The sequence below is a fragment of the Macrotis lagotis genome, chromosome 5 (genome assembly GCF_037893015.1).
Source record: "Macrotis lagotis isolate mMagLag1 chromosome 5, bilby.v1.9.chrom.fasta, whole genome shotgun sequence".
Classification (NCBI taxonomy): Eukaryota; Metazoa; Chordata; class Mammalia; order Peramelemorphia; family Peramelidae; genus Macrotis; species Macrotis lagotis.
The window spans coordinates 257,585,631-257,608,604 of NC_133662.1; the positions used below are offsets into that span (position 1 = coordinate 257,585,631).

A 22,974-nucleotide genomic window follows, 5' to 3' on the forward strand; every position below is an offset into this window, starting at 1 on the left:
GGCAAGCCACTTAACCCGTTTGCCTTGCAAAAACCTAAAAAAAAAAAAAAAAAAAAAAAAAAAGAATTTGAACAAAAATAAAGGAAGAATTAAGTAACTGAAAAGATAATCAATGTTAATGGCTGGGTAAGGCCAAGAAAGCAAAAATGGCAGTAGTATTCAAATTGACTCATTGTCTTAATGCAATAGCAATGAAAATACCAGCAGTTTTCTTCAGATAATTAGACAGGAAACAAGTATGTTTTAGAGGGACAATTGGACAAAAAGATCATGAGGAAATCATGACAAAATGCTCCAAAAGGGTAATTACCAAAATTATCCAATATTGGATTTTAAAAGAAAAAAAATCAATGGATCATGATAGATCATTCCAAATTTAAACTAAAGGCTTATAATAATAGAATTTGACAGATCCCAGAAACCAAAATATTGGCAGAGGGAATCACTCTACAATAAAAACTACAGAATTAGTGAAATTAAGTACAAGTGTTGCAAAAGTGTTGCAGACTTCACAAAATAATCTTCAAAAGGCTTTTCAATCCCATGACTACCCAGTCCTTCCCCTCCACCCCAGTCACACATAGGAATGGTCACACCTGGATCTCTCCAATAACCATAACTATTTTACTCCTTTAATACTTGGACATTCTTCTACCTTTCCCTATGTCTCATCTCCCAAACCTATCTTTACACCCTTCTCAGGCCTCCCTTTTCTCCCACTCCCGTCAATATATTCCTTCTCAGGATATTTTTGTTATTATTCAGTCATGTTCAACTCTTCATGACCTCATTTGGGGTTTTCTTGGCAAAAAATATTAGAGTGGTTGCCATTTCCTTCTCTGACTCAATACAGATGAGACAAATAAGGTTAATCAATAGATGAGACAAATAGGGTTAAAAGTGACTTACCCAGGGTCACACAGCTACTAAGTGTCTTAGGGTGGTTTTAAACTCTTGAAGATTAATGTTCTTGACTTGAACCCTGGCATTCTATGCACTAGATGTCCTGAAAATGACTCAGGACACTACTCCTGTTCTATTCCCACTTTCCTCTCTTCTGAATTCTGACCTAATATTTGAATCATTTCAACTCTACCCCTGTCCTCTATCCCTGAAATCTTTGGCCCCTTGACCGATAACCTTCAGCGCTTGCCAAATCCTACCTAGATTACTGTGGTCATCTACAGAATCTCTAATTTCCTGAAGGAGATTTCTACTAAGTCAACCCCCAAAGGTTGAAATGCATTAAAGTATCAGCTAAAACTGCAAATCTTAAAGAGTATGTACATGGCCAAGATAGCCTTTAAACCACACAAACATTTCAACTGGATCTTTTTCTTGGCATGGACAACACAATCCAGAATCCAGTAAATAAAAGCTCTGGTACAAGAAAACTTTGAAGACAAGTTGAAATATTAGAAAGTATAGAGGAGATCTGGAGCCAGAAAGACCCAGATTCAAATCCCACTTCTGACAGAGAGTGTCTGTATGTCCCAGGACCATAGACTGAATTTTTCTATGCTTTAGCAGGTCATTCCCCAAAACTGAGCTTCAGAAGAGTTGTTGAATGATATCAGAAAGGAGTTTCCTATTTGAATGTTACCAAGATCCAGGCCAAAACAGAAGAACCTTGATTCATAGGGCTAAATTCCAGAAGCTAGCAGGCCCAGGCCAACTCTCACATCAAACAGATTAAGAAGTCCTGGGAGATAAACTGATTTGTCCATTATCCTCCAGCTTCTTAGTAGTAGAAGTGAAATCTGAACCCAGGGGGCAGATCCAATCCTAGAGAAGATGAATGACATTCCCAAGGTCACATATAGTCAGAGGTAAGATATGAACCCAGATCTGACTCCAAAGACAGTGGATATAATCCAGAGAATACAAACTCTGGATGACTTCTAACACCAGATAATTTGTTCCAAATTTAAGAATTTTTACTTCTCCATAAATATCTCCAGAGACCACTATTCTAGATGCTCAAGGGTACAAACATGGGGAAAAGAAGTACTGTAGGAAGATCCCTTTGTCCTAGAAATTAAAAAACAAAATGTCTAAAAACAATGTGGTTCAGAAGAGATGTGTTATTTAGAGTAGGACAACATCCATTCCAAGCCTGAGTCTGCTCTTCCTACATGTGTGACCTTGGGCAAATCATCTCATCTTTATTGGCCTCAGATTCCCCGCCCCCCCGTAAAATGGGAACTCAGAGGTTTTCTCCACCTCTGAAAGCAAGATTCCTCTGATCTCTGTCTTCCTCCTTCCCCTCCCCATCATGAAAATCAGGATATGGCTCTCATACCTCAACCCCCATGCCACAGTGCTCAATCCCCACTTATCACCAATCATGGAACATGCAATAGATATGATCTTCATGTGATAGCATGAATAATGAAATCAGAGATCTGAGTTCAAATCCAACTTCTGCTACTCACTAGTTATGTGACTTCAAATGACTCTCTTCCCCTCTCAGGGCCTCAGTTTCTTCATCTGTAAAATGAGAGGATGGGGGCTGGACTCCAGGGTTCTGAAGTCCTCAGTGCTAAGTTCCCCAAGGTTTTGGAGGTGGGGGAAAAGGAGCTTTCATTGTTTCATTTTTATTCTCAGGATTGAGAGAAGATTCCATGATAAGAGGATGTTATAAGTCTGTCCAGGCTTAGGGAAGGTTATTGGGTTTTTTCCCCTCACACTTAACAGCATGCCAAGTGACTTTAGTACAGTTGTTAATATCCTGGTGTCAGAACAGATAAAAAAAAACTATAGAAAAGTATAAAAACAAACAACCCAAACAGAATAAAATATGGGAAATCAATTGCTTCTCTGTCAGCCAGCAAAGTAAGCAACGGCTTTTTCTTATGATTCAACTGTTAAGTCTGTTCTGGGAAAGAAAAAGTTCTAAGAGCTCTATGGCCAGAAATAGCCATCACAGCAGCAGCAGCAGCAGCACCCCAGATGGACCCAGAAAAGGAAACTAGGCAGAAATAATTCACAGTGTTTGTTTTCGGTCACTTGGGTGAAGCCAGGAGCAGATGCTAAGGCCAATAGACAGAACGAGCTATTCAGTTCTCTTTTGGGGACTGGCAAGCACCTGAGCGGTATCTAAACAGCTAAGAGAATAGAGGGCTGAACTCGATGCTGAGAAATATCGAGTTCAAATCTTTCCATAGAGTCTTATTCCCTAGGTGACCCTGCAGGTCACTTAGCCTCAGTTGCCTCATCTGTAAAATGGGCATAGGGGCACTACCTCGCAAGGCTATTGTGAGAATCAAATGAGATAATATATAAAAAGCATTTTCATATCTTAAAACAATCCATAAATGCTAACTAGCCCTTGAGACTAAATGACCTTGTTATAAAATGTCTTTATAGTATACAAAGTAAATAGAATTTAGTTCTGCACAATATATGTCATTAGTGTGTATATATATATATATATACATATATGTGTGTATATATATACATATGTATATATACTACAGACTCTTGGACAGAATAAGGAAATCTATGCAAAATTTGGAAAACCATCAACAATCTTGGCTCAGGGCTGTGATGTAATTGGTAATGACAATGGGACCACAATTATCCAAACATCCACCCAGTTCTCCCTCTGTGAAAAGCAAAAGTAGCTAACTAATTCTTGATACTTTCATTTTTTCCAAAGGTAGGAGGGTCAACAAGGGAAAATGCTATTCTTGATATGATTCTCACTAGCAAGAAGTAATTGAATGCTGGGATAGAAATGATAGGGATCCCAGGGTGGGAATGGGGGGGGGGGAGTCACCACCCATCCTCAATAAGGAAGAGACACCCAAGAAGAGTCTGAAATGTATCTGAGATGTTAGGACAGGAGATTTTAAAGGGTTTAGAAAAAGAAATCAGTAGGATCCCATCGACTAAAATGCATCAGAGGAATGGGAGATGCTCGGAATGAAATACAGTACACACAAAGGAAAATAATACCGAGGAGGAAAAATGGGATTTGTCCAAAGAGATTAATGTGGATGCACAGTGAATTCACCAACCAACTTGGATTTTTAAAAGAAATATGCCAAAAAATGAACAAATCCAGGTAACCCAAGCTAAGATAGCAAGACATGGTTCTATAAAAATAATGCCATAAGTTCGAAATCTAAGAATGAGCTGAGGTTGCAAGGAAACTTAAAAACAATTTCAAACAATGTTTTTGGGGTTTTTATTAGCTATACTGGCAGGAAGGAAAGGATCATAGATCATAGAAGGACTAACAATGAGAGAACACTCAATTTTTATTTTGTTTTGGGTTTCTCTACAGAGAAAAATGACTTGGAAACAACAGAACAAAAAAAATGACTAACTGGGAATTGTTACCCAAGACAAATAGGAAGGGAGTAAGAGAACTAGTTGCCATGATAATGAATTCAATTCAAGTCACCTGGGCTAGATGACCTGTATCCTTGGGCCCTAAAAAAACTGCAAGATTGGAATGCTAGGGCACTGCCAGAGAAGATCTGAAAAATCATAGAGAATTGTAAATGTCCTAATTTCCAAAAAGAAGGAAAAAAAGAGGACCAAGTTTACAATCAGTAATCTAGTGACCTTGATGTCAATTCCTGAGAAAATTCCAGAACAAATTGTCAAAGAGATAGTTGGTAGACAAAGAGCCAGCATGACTTCATGAAGAACAAGACATACCAAAGATGACCCAAAAAATGAAAATGACCTATGCTGGAAGGACTGTGGGAAAGCAGACAAAACAATGTCCTGTCAGTTTGATGTTCCCTTGTTGTCTGGTCATGTCAAACTCTTCATAATCCTATTTGGTGTTTTCTTGGCAAAGATACTGGAGTGGTTTGTCATTTCCTTCTCCAGCTCATTTTACAGATGAAGAACCTGAGGCAGAGTTGTGAATGGTTCAGCCATTCTGTAAAGCAAGATGGAATAAATCCCTAAAATTACTAATTTGTGGGTCCCTCTTGATGGCTCAATAGAATGGCATTTTCTTAAGGGCATTTTATCCCTAGGGTCCTGCATATAGAGAGAGCTTAATGTTTGCTGAATGAATGAATCCAAGGATAGGATTTTGAAAGAGGGAGCAGGGTAGAGAATTTATTTTATTAAGTATATATTTCATCTTCACTCTTCTAGGAGCCCAGAGGTCAGTCTTCTCAATGCTGTGATCTTGACATAAGGCTTCTACTCCCACCTAAATATCACAAGAAATAGGGGAATAGAGATCCAAGAAGGCCAGCCTACAAGCCTAGTCCAAAAATAAATCCTGTCAATGTTCAAATATGAATAATGGACTGAGGATGTCATTGACTCAGGAAACTCAGATCTGTGCAGGTCAGCATCTCTGTAACACTTAGAGAGACTTGACTGGAGAAGACAAAAGACAGAGATAGAGAGACAGAGGCACAGGGACAGAGGCACAGGGACAGAGACCCTGACTCATTCACTGCCACACAGTTTATATGGGGTTAGAGGTAGGACAAAAACCCAAGTCTCAGGATGGTTCTCTAACCATTATGTCATGCTATTCCTTATATGAATGAAATAGACTATATGGGGGCACTAAAAAATGACCAACACGAGAAATTCAGGAAGATTTGTATGAACTGATACAGTAAGAAATAAATGGAGAAATTAGACACAATGACCATAACAAAGTAAATGCAAAGGTCACCAAGAAAAAACAGAACAAATGAAAAACTGACCCAGATCTTGAAAAAAATCATGAAACATCTGTTCCTCACTTTCAAGTCTGAGAGGCAGGGAACTCTCTAGAACAGGATACTATCTACACTGTCAGAGGCTTTCACTATATGAAATGTTTTTGCTTCATTGTTTATCTTGTCCACAGAAGAGGATTGGGTCACTGAAATCTGAAGAAAGTCCATAGTTAAAACAACAAAAATATCAGTAACAGATAGTTTAAAATATATGTATTATAAACTTTATGTATATACATACAAAGATAGATACAAACTGACTTAGAAATCAATGAGAAATCTTTTTAATTCAGAGGGAATGACAAGATGGCTCCATATTTAGAAATCGAATTAAATTAATAATTGATAAGAATTAGTTACTTATTTATTAAGAATATACAATATGATATTGGTCACCTTAATCATACCCCAAAGAAAGGCTGGACTAATATCCATAGTTCCCCAGCTGAAGCTTCTTTGCTCTTAGTGATGCCCAATCATCGAGTGCTTGGTAAATGTCAATATTGGGTAGTGAGGAGGCACAGAGGGCAAAGAGCACTGACCTTGGAGTCAGCAGGCCAGGAGTTTGAATTTGGTCTCATTCACTAACTAATTGTGTGACCGTGGGCAAATCACTTCACCTGGATTGCCTTGTATCCAAAGTCATCTCCAGTCATCCTGATTCATATCTGGTCACTGGACCCAGATGACTCTGGAGGAGAAAGTGAGGCTGATGACTTAGTACAACCCCCTTCCCCCCCTCAAATTCATCCATGGCATGGCATCACCTCCCTAATGAAATGGTCTTCAGGAATGAAGGACAAAAACATCCAAATGCTAATGTGTTGGGCACTGGAGAAATAAAAATCAAAAATGAAAGCCTCTGCCCTCAAGAGTTTACATCCTGGGGGTAGCTAGGTAGTGCAGTGGATAGAGCACCGGCCTTGGAGTCAAGAACACCTGGGTTCAAATCCAGCCTCAGACACTTAATAATTACCTAGCCGTGTGGCCTTGGGCAAGCCACTTCACCCCATTGCCTTGAAAAATCTAAAAAGAAAAAAGAGTTTACATCCTATCAGGAGAGACACACAGAGAAAACGTATACAAAATAAATATTAGTTTTGGGAAGAGGATAGTAGCAGCTACAAGGAAAATCAGGAAAGGAAGATGTCAAGCTGAATCCTGAAGAAATCAATGCCTTTCTAAGAGATCTCAAGTAAAAGTGATAATCATTGTATTATAAAACTAGAAGGGACCCCCCCCCAATTCTCTCATTTTAGCGTTGAGGACTCTAAGGATAAGGGTGGTTCAATTACTTGTCTAGGGTCACATCAAAATTAAGCATCTCAGGCAGGAGTCAAAATCAGATCTTCCTGACTCCAAATGCAGAATCCTAACAATTGTATGACCTAATCACCCAGTAAAACCCAGGAGTTTATTTTTTTATTTTTGCAAGGCAATGGGGTGAAGTGACTTGCCCAAGGTCATACGGCTAAGTACCTATTAAGTGTCTGAGGCCAGATTTGAACTCAGATTCTCCTGACTCCAAGGTCGGTGCTCTATCCACTGTGCTACCTAGCTGACCCTTGAAACTCATTAGTTTTTAAATCTCCATGGAGGGTATAAGAAAAAAGTAGGTTATTGAAGGAGAGAGGTCGATTGTAATGGCAGAAAAAGCAAACAAATGAACTCAATTACTTAACTGCAAAAAGATAAGGTAACTATACTGAAAAAAAAGTGATTTATATGGATATTGAAACAGAGAAGAGAAAATTTTAATCATTAATAGACTTCCTCAAATTTCTGAAGACAAAAAACCTAAACATTTTTTTGACAATAAGTTAAAAGAAAATTTCTGTTAAAATATGGCAAACAAGGTTGAAAATTGACATGTTGGCAGGATGCTAATGAGGTGAATCCCAAATTCAATTCAGACAAAACTGTCAAATTGCAAGCCTCCATCAAGGAATTTATATTTCCCAAATATCCAATTAGAAAGGCATTGCATAACAAAAAACATTCATTTGATTGAGTAAAGCTTTTCTATCAAAATGAGAAATTGTAGAAGAACCTAGGATTTATCTTGACACTAAGGATCTTGAAATTTAAAGAGATCTGTTTGATCAGGGCCTGACCACTGGAGACCCAGCCTCAGAGTATCTTCAGTGTTCCACCTGCAGCCAGCCCACACGGAGGAGGTTAGGCAGCCTGCTTCCAATAAGGTAAAATGACAAAGAAATTACAGTCCCCAGAGAGCATGTGTAGGCATTGTTTCTGGTCTGCTTCCCATGTGAGGAAGCCTTTCAATCGGCCACTGAACTGGAAAGAATACACTCCAAAAACACAAAGTAGACAAAGTATTACCTCCTCCTTTCTCAGCTATGTTCAAGTGAGGAAGCCAGGACTATTGCAGGCTCTGGTGGGGAGAGACATCTTTATTTCTCCCTCCCCTCAGCCAACTCGGAGCCCATAAGTTCATGCCTCTGAAGCTGCTTCTATCTTTGCTGCGTCTATTCCAAATGACTATGACCTTGTAAGCTCCAAAGAGTCAGAATAACACCTGCCAAGTCCAGGATCTGGAATCCTCGCCAGGATTGGCCAGAGGTCAAGAAAAAGAGGCAGAGGAGTGAAAAAGTGACCTATTCCACTTAGCCTGGCAGTAGCTGAGAGCACAACTCATCTAGTGGCTATGATGAATTTGAAATCAAACTCAATGGTTTTATCAAAATGGCTTTGGGCCCACTCCCCTCTGGCACCAAAGGAATATAGAAGAGAGAATACCCACATGTAATGAGGGGCAATGCTTGTGATTCGTTTTTTTTCCTCATGAAAATCTCCTTATAAAAGTTAAATGATGCTAATTAGTTAAATGATACTAAGGTGCTAACCACTGGTGAGAACATACCAAAATGAGAAATGAACAGTCCATGGCCTCAGAGAACATGTCTACCACTTTTCTGGGAAACCCCTAGAATCTCAAGCCAGGGAAACAATTCTGTTCCCAGAGCAAAGGTATCCAACACGCAGTCAGATCTCTTACAGGGAAACAATGACCAAAAAGATGCAATAGAACAAAGAAAAATATATGGTTTTCTAAGTCAACCTGTGGCCCACAAAGATCTTGATGTATGGTCCCTGATTCTATTTGGGTTGGACACCACTGCTCTGTCTTATAATGGCAGCAGAGGATTTCATTAAAATCTCAATGAAGCATTTGACAAAGCTTAGTTTTCTTTTTAAAGACAGTTTTAAGAATATTTTTGAGAAATAATTTTGAGATATTTGTTGTGGAACAGGCAAAATGTAAATTGACTTTTCACATGTCAAATTAATTAGAACACAGAGCCAGGGTTGATCATCACTTTAGGAATTAAAATCAACAGTTTACAACTGGGGTAAAATAGACAAAATATCACTACATTTCTTTCATTTTGGGGGGTTAGTATGATGGGTCCTACACGCCCCCATTCCTCCCTTCTCCTGTCACCCCATCTCCTCTTCCCCTGTTTGGTCTTTAAGAATATATTTATATGGACAGAATAAAAAAGGAAAAAAAAACAAATTGATTTTCCCCCTCCTTTCACTTCCCCCCATCTTGTTCCCTATATCCCATGAGTTAAAAATTGTGCCTGCCCCTCCTCTATCCACCCCAACCCCCCAGAACACTTGTATATTGTTTATTTGACGTTCATACCGCAGTAACAGACACAGTATTTAATTGTATATACAGATGCTTGCTGGGTATGTTCACTGCAAATTTTATTTAATCTGGTATTTTTTGTTTGTTTGGGGGGGGTTGTTTGGGGGGATTTATTTTTATTTTTGTTTTGTTTTTAAATATATAAAAAAATCACTGCATTCACCATAGCAGAGATTAAAAATAATACTAATACTGTTTTGACTGTCAACAAAAGACAAAAAAATGGGTTTGAAAACAGCCATACCAACATTATAGGAGAGAGGAGGAAAATAAGCTCATTTTAAGTGTTACAAAGAATAAGGAGAGAAGAGAACAGATGAGGACTATCCCCAAGGAATACTCAAACCTGAATTAGGGCTGGCCAAGTAAACTGGGGAATCAAGTTTTGATGAAAATCAGAGAATTATTAATAAAATATTTTAAGAACTAGTTCAGTGTTTGTATAGGAGTTGAGATTGAGAAAGGATTAGTGTTACTAAAATAAAAAATTCTGCTCCCTTTTGAAAAGACAAATAATATTTTTAAAGTATGGCAAAAGATGCCAAGTTTTATAATGATACAAATATAGCATATGGAATCATGAGATCTTCTATATAATTTAAGATGTCTTCCAACAAGGTTGATAGATAGGGTTATAGAGCAGGCAGACGTTTGTTTGAAAGAGTCATCTCTGACAGAAAGATCTAGTTCCTTGATGGTCATGGGCAGGCAAGTTCTGACTGGCTCCCAGTAACTGGTCCTTTGTCAAGGTCACTGGATAAGCAAATATTAAGCACCTTTGTTGTTGAACAACAAAAAAATAAACATAGATGAAACAGCAGGCACTGTTCCGCATCCTGAGCTTAGAGAAAGGGACAAAAGATAATCCTCGCCCTCATTCTTATGGAGGATACAACAAACAAGTTTTATACAGGAGAAGTAAGCAATCATTTAAAGAAGGAAGGTACCCTAATTAAGGGGGGGGTATGGAAAGGCTTCCTGTAAAAGACTGAATTTTGTTGTTGTTTAGTCATTTCAGCTGTGTCTGACTCTGTGACCCCATTGGGAGTTTCTTGGCAGATAGCGTTTTCCATCTTCTCCAGCTCATTTTACAGATTAGGAAACTGAGGTAAACAGTGATATGTGACTTGCCCAAGATCATACAGTTAGCAAATGTCAGAGGTCAAGTTTGAACTCAGGTCTTCCTGACTCCAGGACCAGGTGAGTTCTCCATGTCTCCCTCTAGTTGCCCCCAATTTTAGTTAGGTCTTAAAGAAAGCTAGTAGATGGAGATGAGAAAGGAGAACATCTCAGGTATGGGGACAGCCAGAGAAAACACTTGAAGCCAAAAGAGATGGAATGTCCTAGAAACACTCTCATCAGAGGAACTTTCAACTTCTGTGGTCTATAGAAGTAAATTATGAGTGACCCCATCCTTATGATGTGTCTCCCTCTCCCTTTCCCTCTTTTTTTTCTTCCCTCCCCCCTCATAGCTGGGGCATAAAACATTTGGGGAGAGAACCAAAAGCACAAGGAGTTGGAATTAGATCCTTCTCCCCCAGTTCTGGGCTATTTTCTTCCTGCCTATTACCTTCTATAAGCATAGGTCAACAAATGAGAAGCGTGGGAATGGAGGCTCCCAGCCTTGGGATTTATCACATGGATCAAGAATTAATAAGCACTAGATAAAGACACTGGTTATTCAGAATGAGAGAATTCTCATGTCAGGGTGTTTCTCAGACCCAAAAAAAAGACCACCCAGATGACTGTCCTCTAGCTGAAGGACTAAAGCCATTCAAGAGGCCCAGAGTTCTGAACCTTGCAAATCCTCCATGTTCGTTAATCAGTCCAAGTTGCTCACTCAGGACAGGTCCGTGGTGATAAGTAGTTCTGACCCCTCTGAGGAAGGGCATATGGCATGCAATGGGCTATTTGAGTGTCCCTTTATGTGTTCATATGGGCTGAGTTCCATGGATCTCATGAACTTTCTGTCAAAGGAATAAAAGCTATCTTATATTTAATATCCATATTGTACAAAGAATGGCTTGTTGGGAGTGGGAGGGTTATCCACTTTAGGGCAAACCCTAGACATGAAAAATGTCCAAGTTGGTTTTTTTTTAAGGTTTTTTGAGATTTTATGGAACCAGATTGGACTATTAATAAACTAGGAAGAGAGAACTTAACTCCTTTGCCTCATATCAAGGTCAGTTCTGCACTTCCTCTCCCTTTCCTCCCAGAATAAATGCAAGTCCATGGAATTCAAGAATTTCTCATGAAAGACCAGAGGCCACAGCTGAATTACCCTATAAAATGCAAAGTATTTTCAAATGAATTAAAACACTCGTTCCATAACATTTCCTACATGAAAGATGACTTTACTGGATCTAGGAGCTCCCAAACAGGAACTCCCTCTTTTAATGCAGATGGGCTTCTGATCAGCAATTTCCAGTATCAGTGAGTTGCCTGAATGCCAAAAGGACAAGTGATCTTTGTTGTATAGTCTAAGACTCTTTGTGAGCCAATCTGGGGTTTTCTTGGCAAAGACAATGGAGTGATTTGCCACTTCTTTCTCCAACTCATTTTACAGATGAGGAAAAAAGAGGCAAAGAGGGTGAAGTAACTTGTCCGAGGTCACATAGCTTGTATATCTGAGACCAGGTTTGAACTCAGGAAGTTAAGTCTTCCTGACTTTAGTCCTAGTGCTCTATCCACTATGCCATTCAAGTCATTCCCATACGTCCAAGATATGCCGACCATAGGAAACCAGACTCTGATGTCAGCCTTCTATCTACCATCCCATGCTTTATATCCATTACTTGTTAACTTTAAAGGATGATCTAAAGTTTATAATGTTTCAGCTGATATTGGAAAATGTGGAATTTGAGTAAGCCTCCTCCACAAAGATCAATTCAAATGAGAAAACATGAAGAAAAATGGAGTCATATTAGGCTTAAATGTACCATTGAAAATTAGCAAAGAGCAATATCAAATATCTACATACCAAAAGGCATAGCACTAAATTTATAAAGAAAAAGTTAATTGAATTGCCAAAGGAATTAGATAGAAAACCAATAACGGGGGAGATTTCAATGCCACACTAATGGAACATGATAAATCAAACAAAAAGATAAACAAGTAATAAGCTATAGAGGAAGAAAGTAGTAAGAAGTTCAATTTGACAGACATGTAGGCAATTTAATGGGAAGAATAGAGAGTATAGTGGTCTTGCTTTTGTTGCTGCTGGGTTTTAGTTCACATGGAAAATTGGGGAAAAATTAAAAAATGAAGCTATAAATAAATTCAGAAACAGAAAAATGTTAAACATTCTTTTTTTAAAGACCCCGAGGTAGAAAAATTCCTGGAAGGTTGGGCTTAGAAGCTGCATACTCAGGTCTTGCTGTTCATGAACATTACCTAAGGAACAAGTCACCTAAACTTCTCAGTGGTCCCAAGCAAGTCTGTAAGACTTTAATAGAAGAATAGTGACCTGCTTTCATTGACAGAGGGAGGTCTCCATGCTAATGAAATCTCAGTTCCAAACAAACAAAAATTATAAACCATGTGAAAATAAATTAATCAACAGAAAAATATATTAAAATAGAGACTAAAAACTGGTTTTTTGAGGAAATGGGTCAAAGAACACTTTCTAAAAACAATAGGAAATGTTGGTAAAGACTCTGGTATTATAAATAGATTATTATCAATATCTAAGGGAATTTAGCCAAAGAATAATCAGAGGCCAATTTATGTCCCTGAACATTTATGTTAAAAATATACACAAAAAGAGAAAATTAATGAGTTGTTTGCAATTAAAGACATTGGAAAAGAAGCACAGTAAGAGACCAAAAGCAAGCATAAACAAGAAATCAGAATTTAAGAAGTTTGTAAAATAGAAAATGAATAACTGCACAAAGTTTAACAAAGCTATTTGAGTAAGTCTTTAACAAAACATTACTATTGCTAACGGTGATCATTATCATTAATAATTATAATTATTAACAAAACTAATTTTTAATAAGACAAGAAGAAATTTAAATGAACAAAATCAAAACTGAGAAAAAGGAGATCACAATGAATTCAGAGTAAAATCATATCAACTACAAACAACAAGACTGAGAATATAGAGAAATGGTTGAAATCTTTTGCTGTTGTTTAGTTAATCATATCTGATTCTTTGTGACTTCCATTTGGGTTTTCTTGACAAAGATGTTGGAGTGTTCTGCCATTTCCTTTTCCATGTCTCCTTTTCTTCCACTGCCTCTACCCCCCCCCAAGGTCAACAGGGTGAAGCGATTTGTCCAGGGTCACACAGCTAGTAAGTGCCTGAGGTCAGATTTCAATTCAAATCCTCCTGACTTCAGGGCTGGCATGCTATCCATTGTGCCACCGAGATGACTGGTTGAAAATTTACAAAAATATAAAATGCCTAAAACCAAAATCAATCCATCTCAGAAACAGAAATTATAAAAAGCCTTAATAAGCTAACCAAAATATAGCAGACTCCTAATCATTATAAACAACCATAAAATAAATTATCTCCACCCTATGTTTTCTAAAGCTAAAAGATGGATCTTTGGATGAGAAAAATATAGTTCCAAGGCAGTTAGGTGGCATAGAGGATTGAGCACTAGGTCTGATGTCAGGAAAACTTATTTTCTTGAATTCAAATCTGGTCTCAGATATTGCCTAGCTGTGTGAACCAGGGCAAATCACTTAACCTTGTTTGTCTCATCAGTAAAATGAGTTAAAGAAGGAAATGGCAACTACTCCAGTGTCTGTGCCAAGAAAACCCCAAATGGGGTCACAAAAGAGTCAGAAATGACAAACAAAGGAACAACATTTGGTCCCAATGGGGCAGAACAAGAGCAATAATTGGAAGCTACAAGAAGTCAGATTTAGGCTAGATATCAGGAAAAACTTCCCAACAATGAGAAGCTGACTCCAAATGCAATGGGCTGCCTCATTCCTATACATCTTGTAAAAAATAGACCCATTCCTATCTATTTGGTAAAAATATACCCATGAAATCACAAACTAGCTAGACTTCTGAGCTAAATGAGACACCTGTCTGGAAAATGCAATTCCTATTTTTAGCCATATTATACTTCTAAGGATACACAATAAATTCTTCTCAACTTAATCAACTGATCACCTATAATTAATTAAATGGTAAACCTGTATAGTCACAATAGAGAAATGTGCAATCAAGAAAACCAATTTATATAATTTCAGACCAAAAGAACAAAAACACCCTTTTCTATCTCTATAAAAGGCTATCTTGGGGCAGCTATGTGGTACAGTGGATAGAGCACTGACCCTGGAGTCAGGAGTACCTTGAGTTCAAATCTGATCTCAGACACTTAGTAAATGCCTAGCTGTGTGACCTTGGGCAAATCACTTAACCCCATTGCCTTAAATAAAAAAGATTTTAGAAGTCTATCTTAACTTGGAAAAGACCAATAGCTTTCAATCTGGTAGAAGCAAAGATTGCAATGATATCTTTTATTAACTTTATAATGTTATCTCCAAGTCAAAAAAAGTGCATAATTCCACATTTTTGAATATCTAAATCCTTAGGATCATTATGGAAGATGAGTAAAATCCTCATCAGTCTTGGGCAACAACAGCTCATTCCCAGATTCATTACCAGTACAGGTGGCAAAAAAGTCAGGAGGAGTGTTTTATATTATAGCAACTGTCTCAAGGGACAAAGGGGACTGAAACGTGAGAGGGATATATTATCAATGTTCATCAGAACAAATAAAACGCTGGTGAGTTTGTTAGGATTCTCAAGGGTCCCAAGGGGCTCGGGCTCAGATGTAAGAGGTAGATTCCATATGTAACAGCTTCCATCCTCTCTCTAACTCTGGAGGAAGGGGAGAAAGAAGAGGTTGGGGACAAAGGTGACTATTGATTGGAAGGGTTGGATAGCATGTGACAGATTTCTCCACTGAAAGAAGTGGGAATGAAATGCTTAATGGCAGAGATTACAAGGGACAGAGAGATTGTGGGGCTCCCAAATGGAGTGCTGGAGGGGCACTTCAAGAGATCATTTTACCTAATCCTCAACAATCAAAGCAGTAAATAATAATTAAGTATGGGAGGCAGCAGTGTGAAGAGGAGAGAATGTTGGGTTTGCAGTCAGAAATGAGGGTATGAATCCTCACACCTACTCCAGGAGGAGGATGTTATTATCCCATTTTATAGATGAGGCAACTGAGGCTAAGGAATTTGCCCAGAATCTCACAACATTTAAATGTCTGAGGAAATGTTCAAATTTGGGTCCTGATTCCAAGTCTTTGTGTTATACCCACTATATCCCCTAGTTGCCTCTGAATTCTGTGGCCCCAGGTTCTCCTATACCCAGGAAGCACCCCCTTATATTCCAAAACTAGTCATTTTTCCACTGCACGGTTGCTTGCCATGTCTGGGCTCGTCCTTGTCTAAATAATCTCCAGTTAATGAGCTAGCTACATTTGGGGTTCCCTGCCAAAACCAGGACACTGAACAGAGGAGCACCAACCATGAGATCCTGGTTCTAGGGCTGGAAGGGACCCCCAACATCAGCTATTCCAATTTCCTCTTAGCCAGCCCATTCAGAAGCAGCAAGCTAAGCACTAAAGATACAAAGAAAGCTTAAAAATAAACCCTTGTCCCTGCTCTCCAGGAGCACCCAGTTCACTCAGATGAACAAGTGAAGCCCAAAGGAGAAAAGCCATCTGCTCAAAGGTCAGCCTGGGAATATCCAAGCAAGGACATGAAGTCAATCCATTCATCCCATGAATCTCTCCTCTCTGCCTCCACACCCAGCACTCTATCTTCATACTGCTTCTCATGTTTTATTATGAATAGTTCATTGCTTTGATCATTCCTATGCCAAGCACAAAATATTGTATACAGTTGGACATGCCTAGAAGACATTCTGACAAGGGCTTGGGGAAATGCAACTGGTTTGGGGAACTAGATAAATGAAAATGAACTAACAGAAGAATGGAATGCTGACCTAGAGACAAGGGGAGAACTTGGGTTAAAAGGGAAATCATTTAGATGTAAGCAGACATTAACCGAGTTTAGCTGGTTACACTGAGCTTCCATTTTTTTAAATAAAATTTTTTAAAGAAAGGACAAGAAGGGGGCAGGTAGGTGGCACAGTGGATAAAGCAGCAGCCCTGGAGTCAGGAGGACCTGAGTTCAAATCCAACCTCAGAGACTTAATAATTGCCTAGCTGTATGACCTTGGATAAATCACTTAACCCTTAAATAGCAAATTTAACATTTTTTTAAAAAAGAAAGGACAAGATACAAAAATATGTTGCCTTCAGAAGATATAACTTTTAAGTAGAAAGATACAAGTTTAAAATAAAAGACTGGGAAGAAGAGGAAATGCATTGTTCATCTCCCCAAAAACAAGAGTTAAAGTTGTGATTTCAAAGTTAGGAAGTATTAGGAGAGATCAATATGGCAACTATATAATGACTGAAGAAAACCTTGACAAAAATGCATCCACATATTAAATGTATGTATATGTGTGTGTGTTTGTGCCTAGGAGCAGACTGGTGGCACAGTAGATTGAGAGCTTGGTCTATAGTCAGGAAGGCCTGGGTTCAAATTTGGCTTCAAACATGACCATGTGACCCTGGACAAGTCTCTTAAACCTGTTTACCTCAGTTTCCACTTCTGTCAAATAAGCTGGAGAAGGAAATGGCAAACCGCTCCATTATCTTTGCCAAGAAAACCCAAGAGTTAGACAACAATATTTACTAAAGCACAGCAAATAAATTTGCAAAGAAAAGTTAATTGAATTTCAAAAAGTATGAGATAGAAAAAAAGGGCATGACTTCAATAGTCAACTTTTAAAAAATTGTAAATCAAAGATAAAGAAATTTCAAGAAAGAAATTATAGAAATAACAAAAAACTAGATTTGATAGATGGAATTTCCTTCTTATTCAGATGCATATATGACAGTCACAAAAATATTGATCACTTATGATTTCTCTGTCATCACATTCAACTTAGATCAGTGTATACCATGGAACCAATATAAAGACTAATAGAATGCTTTCTGTGGGGGGGTGGGGAGAGGGAAGCCAAATTAGGGGGGAAATTGTAAAACTCAAATTAAATAAAATCTTTAAAAAAATATCACTCACTGTCTCAAGAAAAACTTATAAACAATTGTATAAAAGCAGAAATTTGAAGCACTACTTTTCTAGGCCATAGCACAATTATAAGCATAAGCAATGGAAGAAATATAATCAGAAGATGCTGGTCTAAATGGAGACTGAAGAAATATTTTCCTAAGAGTAGAGGGGAAGAAGTCAAAGACCAAATTAAAGGATTAAAAAAAAAAGACTATTAATGTAAATAACATTACATATTAAAAAAAATGTGTGTATAACCTGGGAAGATATTAGTTTCGGGGGGGGGGTTAATTTTTCCTAAACCCAGGGAAATTCATAAGGGGAGCATCATTTTGACCAGAAAGGAGACCAGGTTTCAGGTACCTCTGATCAAAGTTGCCCTAAACTGTCTGCAGAGAAGACATGATAAAAGGTTGTACTTCTCAACCTCCTCTTCATCCTCGTACTGGGACTTAAGAACAGAGCAAGGAACAGCGGCAGAAAAGTGGTATACATCAACCAGGGACCCCATAGGTAGAAAAAAATCACAGCCAGTGTTACTCAGAGGCTGCCAAGTTCAGCAAACTATGACAGATCTTGCCAGTTATCAAACTATGGAGCCAAGGAGAAGAGTAGTTCATGACATATTCCATTGTTTCAGATATGGAAGGCTGGCTTTGAGAGCTTCCTCTGTGGGACAGTTCTGGAGGTATGAAAGAGGTGTGAAAGAGGCATGAAAGGGAATTAGTTAGCAATGGCCAGAGGAGAATTCATACAGTCTTTTAATATTTTCATTCTATATACTTTAAAGCTATAGAGAATGACCAGCTGGATGGCAAGAGGGAAGAGAAATGAGCAGCTAAATGATTCCAAGTGGGGGCCAGAGTCAGATCACTGTAGTCATTTTTATTCTAATATTAGTATTTCATCCCCTGAATTAGGACTCTGGGAGCAAGGGATTAAATACAGCTTTGGTGGGAAGCAATAAGCAACAATGAGGATTGCTATGCAGAAGAGAAAGCCACCTGGACTTGTCCAGGCTTTGAGCATCCTCTAATGACCAAGTATGGTACTGCAGCTTACAGAAAGATCTCTATATAGAAGTCTAATCGAGTGCCATTGATTGACATTCCAGTTGATTGGCATTCCAAATTCATTCAAACCTCTTGGCAGGATTTTAGAAGCACCTATCTCCCAGGTCTTGTCATCAAGGTAAAGGAAGTTCTTAAGATGCAAATGTATTTCTACATATGTTTAGAATAATGGAACAGAAAAAGATTAATGAGCTGAGCTTTCAAATTTTCAATTGAAAAATTACCTCCTTAATGCACTCAAAATAAGCATAATAAATAGAATAAAAAGGAGAAATTAACAGAATCAAATGCAAACAAAGGAGAATTCTTCTTAAGGCATTCTTTTTCAAGCACAATACAATTAATACTAGAGAATAATGCACCTAATTTAAGCAAAAATAAAGGAAAATCAAATTGCTAAAAAAAAAATAGGAAGGGTAAAAATTACACAATGAATGGTGAATAAAGAAAATTATCTGGGAATAGTTCCCACAATCACAGGCAAACAAAACTAAGAATGTAAAAGAAATAATTAAGTACCAAGGAAAATGTAAAACACACAAACTGGCAAAATAAGAAAAGAACCTAAATAAAGCAGAATCAGGGTAAACAGTGGATACAACTTTAAAGTACCACCCTAGCTTACAAAGATACCAAATTAGATGGATCTGGGTGCAAATTCTATCAAATAATTTTTAAATCCCTATGTTATATAAACTGTCTTGAAAAACAGAGAAAGGTAGCATTCTACTTAATTCTAAGAGACATATTAGTGAATAGCAAAACAAAAGAAAATTCAATAAAATATTGGCAAATGAAATACAAAGAGTATTTATTATAATCAAATTGAATTTATATCAGGGATCCAAAGATGTATCAAGATTATGAGGAAATATATAATCATATAATAATAAATAATAATTAAAACCATATGATTGTATCAAAAAATTAAATCTTTGATAAAATGCAAACCGACTTGTTTATAAAAGACACAATGTATTGCAATGGAAAGTTGTTTTTTCTTAACATAATAGAAATTTAAGTAAACCAAAGATTCAGCATTAAATGTGTAACACCATCTCCAGGACTCTTTTCCCCATTCACGATGACAGGTCAGCTCATCAGAAGGCAATAGCAATTTTCTCCTCTCAGATTTATGGGCGTAGCCCTGAGCAGTTGAAAGTTTCCTAATATTATTGCTTATAAGCCCCCATCTAGTGTGTCCTCCATTGATTATCGTTAGCTTGGCAGAGCTAATTAGCTTTTAGGAAGAAGTTTTACTAAAGTGGTCTAACAAAAAAACATTTAAAAAAAAAAGCCATCTTTCCCCATCCTCCTCCCACTACCCTTCATCCCCTGCAAAAGTCTAAGACACATTCTTCTAGACACGTAGTCCCTGGGAGAATGAATTCAAACTTAAGAGAGCCCAAGGATTGGCACAGTGCTTGACCCAGAGCTTAATGAATACTAATTGATTGGCATGTGACATGAGGATCACAGGAAACTCCCTTTGTCCCTCCGTGGAAGATTCAGGTTGCCCTTGAACAGATAACTCTCTATGGGGTCAGTCAAAGTCCTAAATCTGCCTTTCATTGGCATATCTAGTCTCCAATACAGCTGCCAATACAGAAATATTATCAACTAAGAACTATTGCTCCAGAACATTGGTACCAACACCAGCTGGAAGTCCAAATCTTCCAAGCCTCCAGTTGTTGCCAAGATCATTCTCTGGTCTGTTGGAGAGGGGGAAAGAATGCACCACCCCTTGGGTTCACTCCTACCACCTTCCTGCTCTCTAGGACAGACTCAAGACTTTAAGATTCTCGTCAAGTTTTACTCCTTTGCTGTTCACATCCATTTCCCATTAGACGAACCCAGAGGGATGTCTCTCATCTTTTAATTATTTCCATATGAGTTCACCCAAAGGCTCAAAAACACTTCATAATGCCCAAATTGTGTAATTCAATGGAGATATCTGGGCCTTCTTCTAATATATGGAGATAGTGATGAAATATTCCTTATAATGAGAAAGCCTAGAATATTTCCCCACTCAAACAAGAGAACAGGTAAGGCTGCCTCTTCTACTGTTATTATTCAATAGTCCTCAAGACAGCAATGGTAGCAATAGTATAGAGAAAATAAATTAAAAGAGTAAGCATTGGTCAATATCTTCATGAAAAATAGGATAGTTTGTCTAGAGAACCCAAGAGAATCAAAACAAAAGCACTTGGCCAGAATAGATAAGCCCACAAAAATCATCAACACTTCTATCATCCATGAAAATTAAGGGGGGAAAGGCGACTAAGGATAATATGTGCATGTGTATGAATGATATTACCAAGATACACACAAGACTTACAAGGTCAGCTATAAAACAATTTTTATAGAAATAAAGGCAAAGATGTTAAATGCCCATGGTCCCACAGAGGTAAGTCAGCAGAATAAAGATAATATTCCCAAATTAATTTGTATTTTTGTGAGATACCAATAAAGATCTATGGAATGTTTTATGGATTTAGATAACATTTTCACTGAAGAACAAAAGGTCAAGATTAAAGGAAATTATGAAAAAAATAATTTTTGTACTCTTATCATATTATAAAACAGCAATTATCAGAACCATGTAGTTGGAAATAAGAGCTCAACATAAGGACAAATAAAAAATAAATAATAATAAGTCCAATAACCAGATGAACATTGTAGCCTAAGTGTTTACTAAGCCCAGGATACAAATTAGGGAAAGTATTCATCATTTAACAAAAAATGGTTGGAATAATCAAATAACAGCAGTTTGGTGAAAAATACCCATAGATCAGCACATTACACCATGCACAAAATAAAATTCTAAATGAATTACACTAAACAAAAATTAATACATATCATTTAAAAGATAATATAAAGATAAATGTTGCATTTCAACTGTAGAGAAATGATATTCTTAATAATTTGTAGCTTCCAGGATATCATAAAATATAAGGTGGATTCATTCAATTATATAAAAATTAAGAGGTTTTCTACAACAAAAAATATATATATATTTAGCAACAAATCAAATAATCCTGGTAATTGAATCCATAATTTCTCTCCTCAAATCCCCCTCTTTCATTCCACTCCCATATTGCCTTGATTACCTCCAGCAGCTCTATGTTAACCTTTGCCATAGTACTAATTAATAGTACCTTCCTGATCTCAGGTCCATGGGTAGGTTACTGACGGCTACTTTCCACATAAGCACTAGGTCACTAGTCCCCAAAAGGCGACTTTCAATTGTGCCCATCAATGGAGTGAATTAATATAGCCTTAGCCAAGAGGTAAGGCACAGTAACCATATACAACAAATTTTTGTGACTCAAACAACCCACAGAGGACCCAATCTCACCTGACTTCCAATCTAACTCTGCAATCGAGGAGCAAGGATAGAACTATAAACTGTTTATTGGTGGTGTGCCCACCTTGTCCCTCAGAATGTAAATAACCTCTGAAAATGATGCCAGCTAATAATAGGGGGCAGTATGGTACAATGGAGGGCACTGGCTCTAGAACTGGAAGATCTGGGTTCGGATTCCGCCTCTGCCCCTTCCTAAGTGGTACAGTGGCTAGAGCACTGGCCCTTGAATCAATAGGACCTGAGTTCAAATCTGTCCTCAGACAATTAACACCTACTATCTGTGTGACCTTGGGCACATCACTTAATCCAGAGCCATCTCCAGTCATTCTGATTCCTATCTGGCCACAGGATCTAGATGGCTCTGGAGGAGAAAGTGAGGCTGGGGACTTAGCACAGCCCCCCCCCAAGCCAATTCATGTGCTTGTCATGGTGTCACCTCCCTGATGTTATTATGGTCTTCTTCAAGAATGAAAAACAACCACAAAAAAAAGAAAGACGAACATCACCATCAGAAGAACCTTGAAAAAGTCACCTAATCATTTCACTGAGTTTCTATTTACCTAGCAAATGAGATGGCTGCTGAACTCTCTTTCTAGAACTATAATGCTAAACAGAATGACAAAATTCATTAGAGATTCTTCATTCCTTTGAAATTCTTAGAAAATAACTCGAAATTCTTCAAAGAAATTAAATAATGCAATGATGTCATACTAACTCTTCAACTTCCCAGAATCCTAAATATTCATACCCACACTTTAATAGTAAGGCAAACCAGAAAGTCAGAAGTCAAAGGAGAACCACTGTATATTATAGATTACAGCAAAAATACAAGTTGACCTTTTAGAAACAAAAATTGTTAAGATGTGTTATTCTCCTAAGGAAAAGAGTTCTTAATCTGAGATTTTTGAACTTAAAAAATTGATCATTAATTTTCAATATAAATTATTTCTGTACTAATCCTATGGTGTGATTTTTTTTTCATTTATAAACATTATTCTGAGAGACTAGTGCATTGATTTCACTAGA

General features: G+C 37.7%; 1 protein-coding gene across 6 annotated transcripts in view; it reads right to left on the reverse strand.

The window, feature by feature from the left end:
- Positions 1-22,974, reverse strand: part of ANKMY1 (ankyrin repeat and MYND domain containing 1) — a 124,965-nt gene that overhangs the window by 14,960 nt on the left and 87,031 nt on the right. The window lies entirely within an intron of this gene.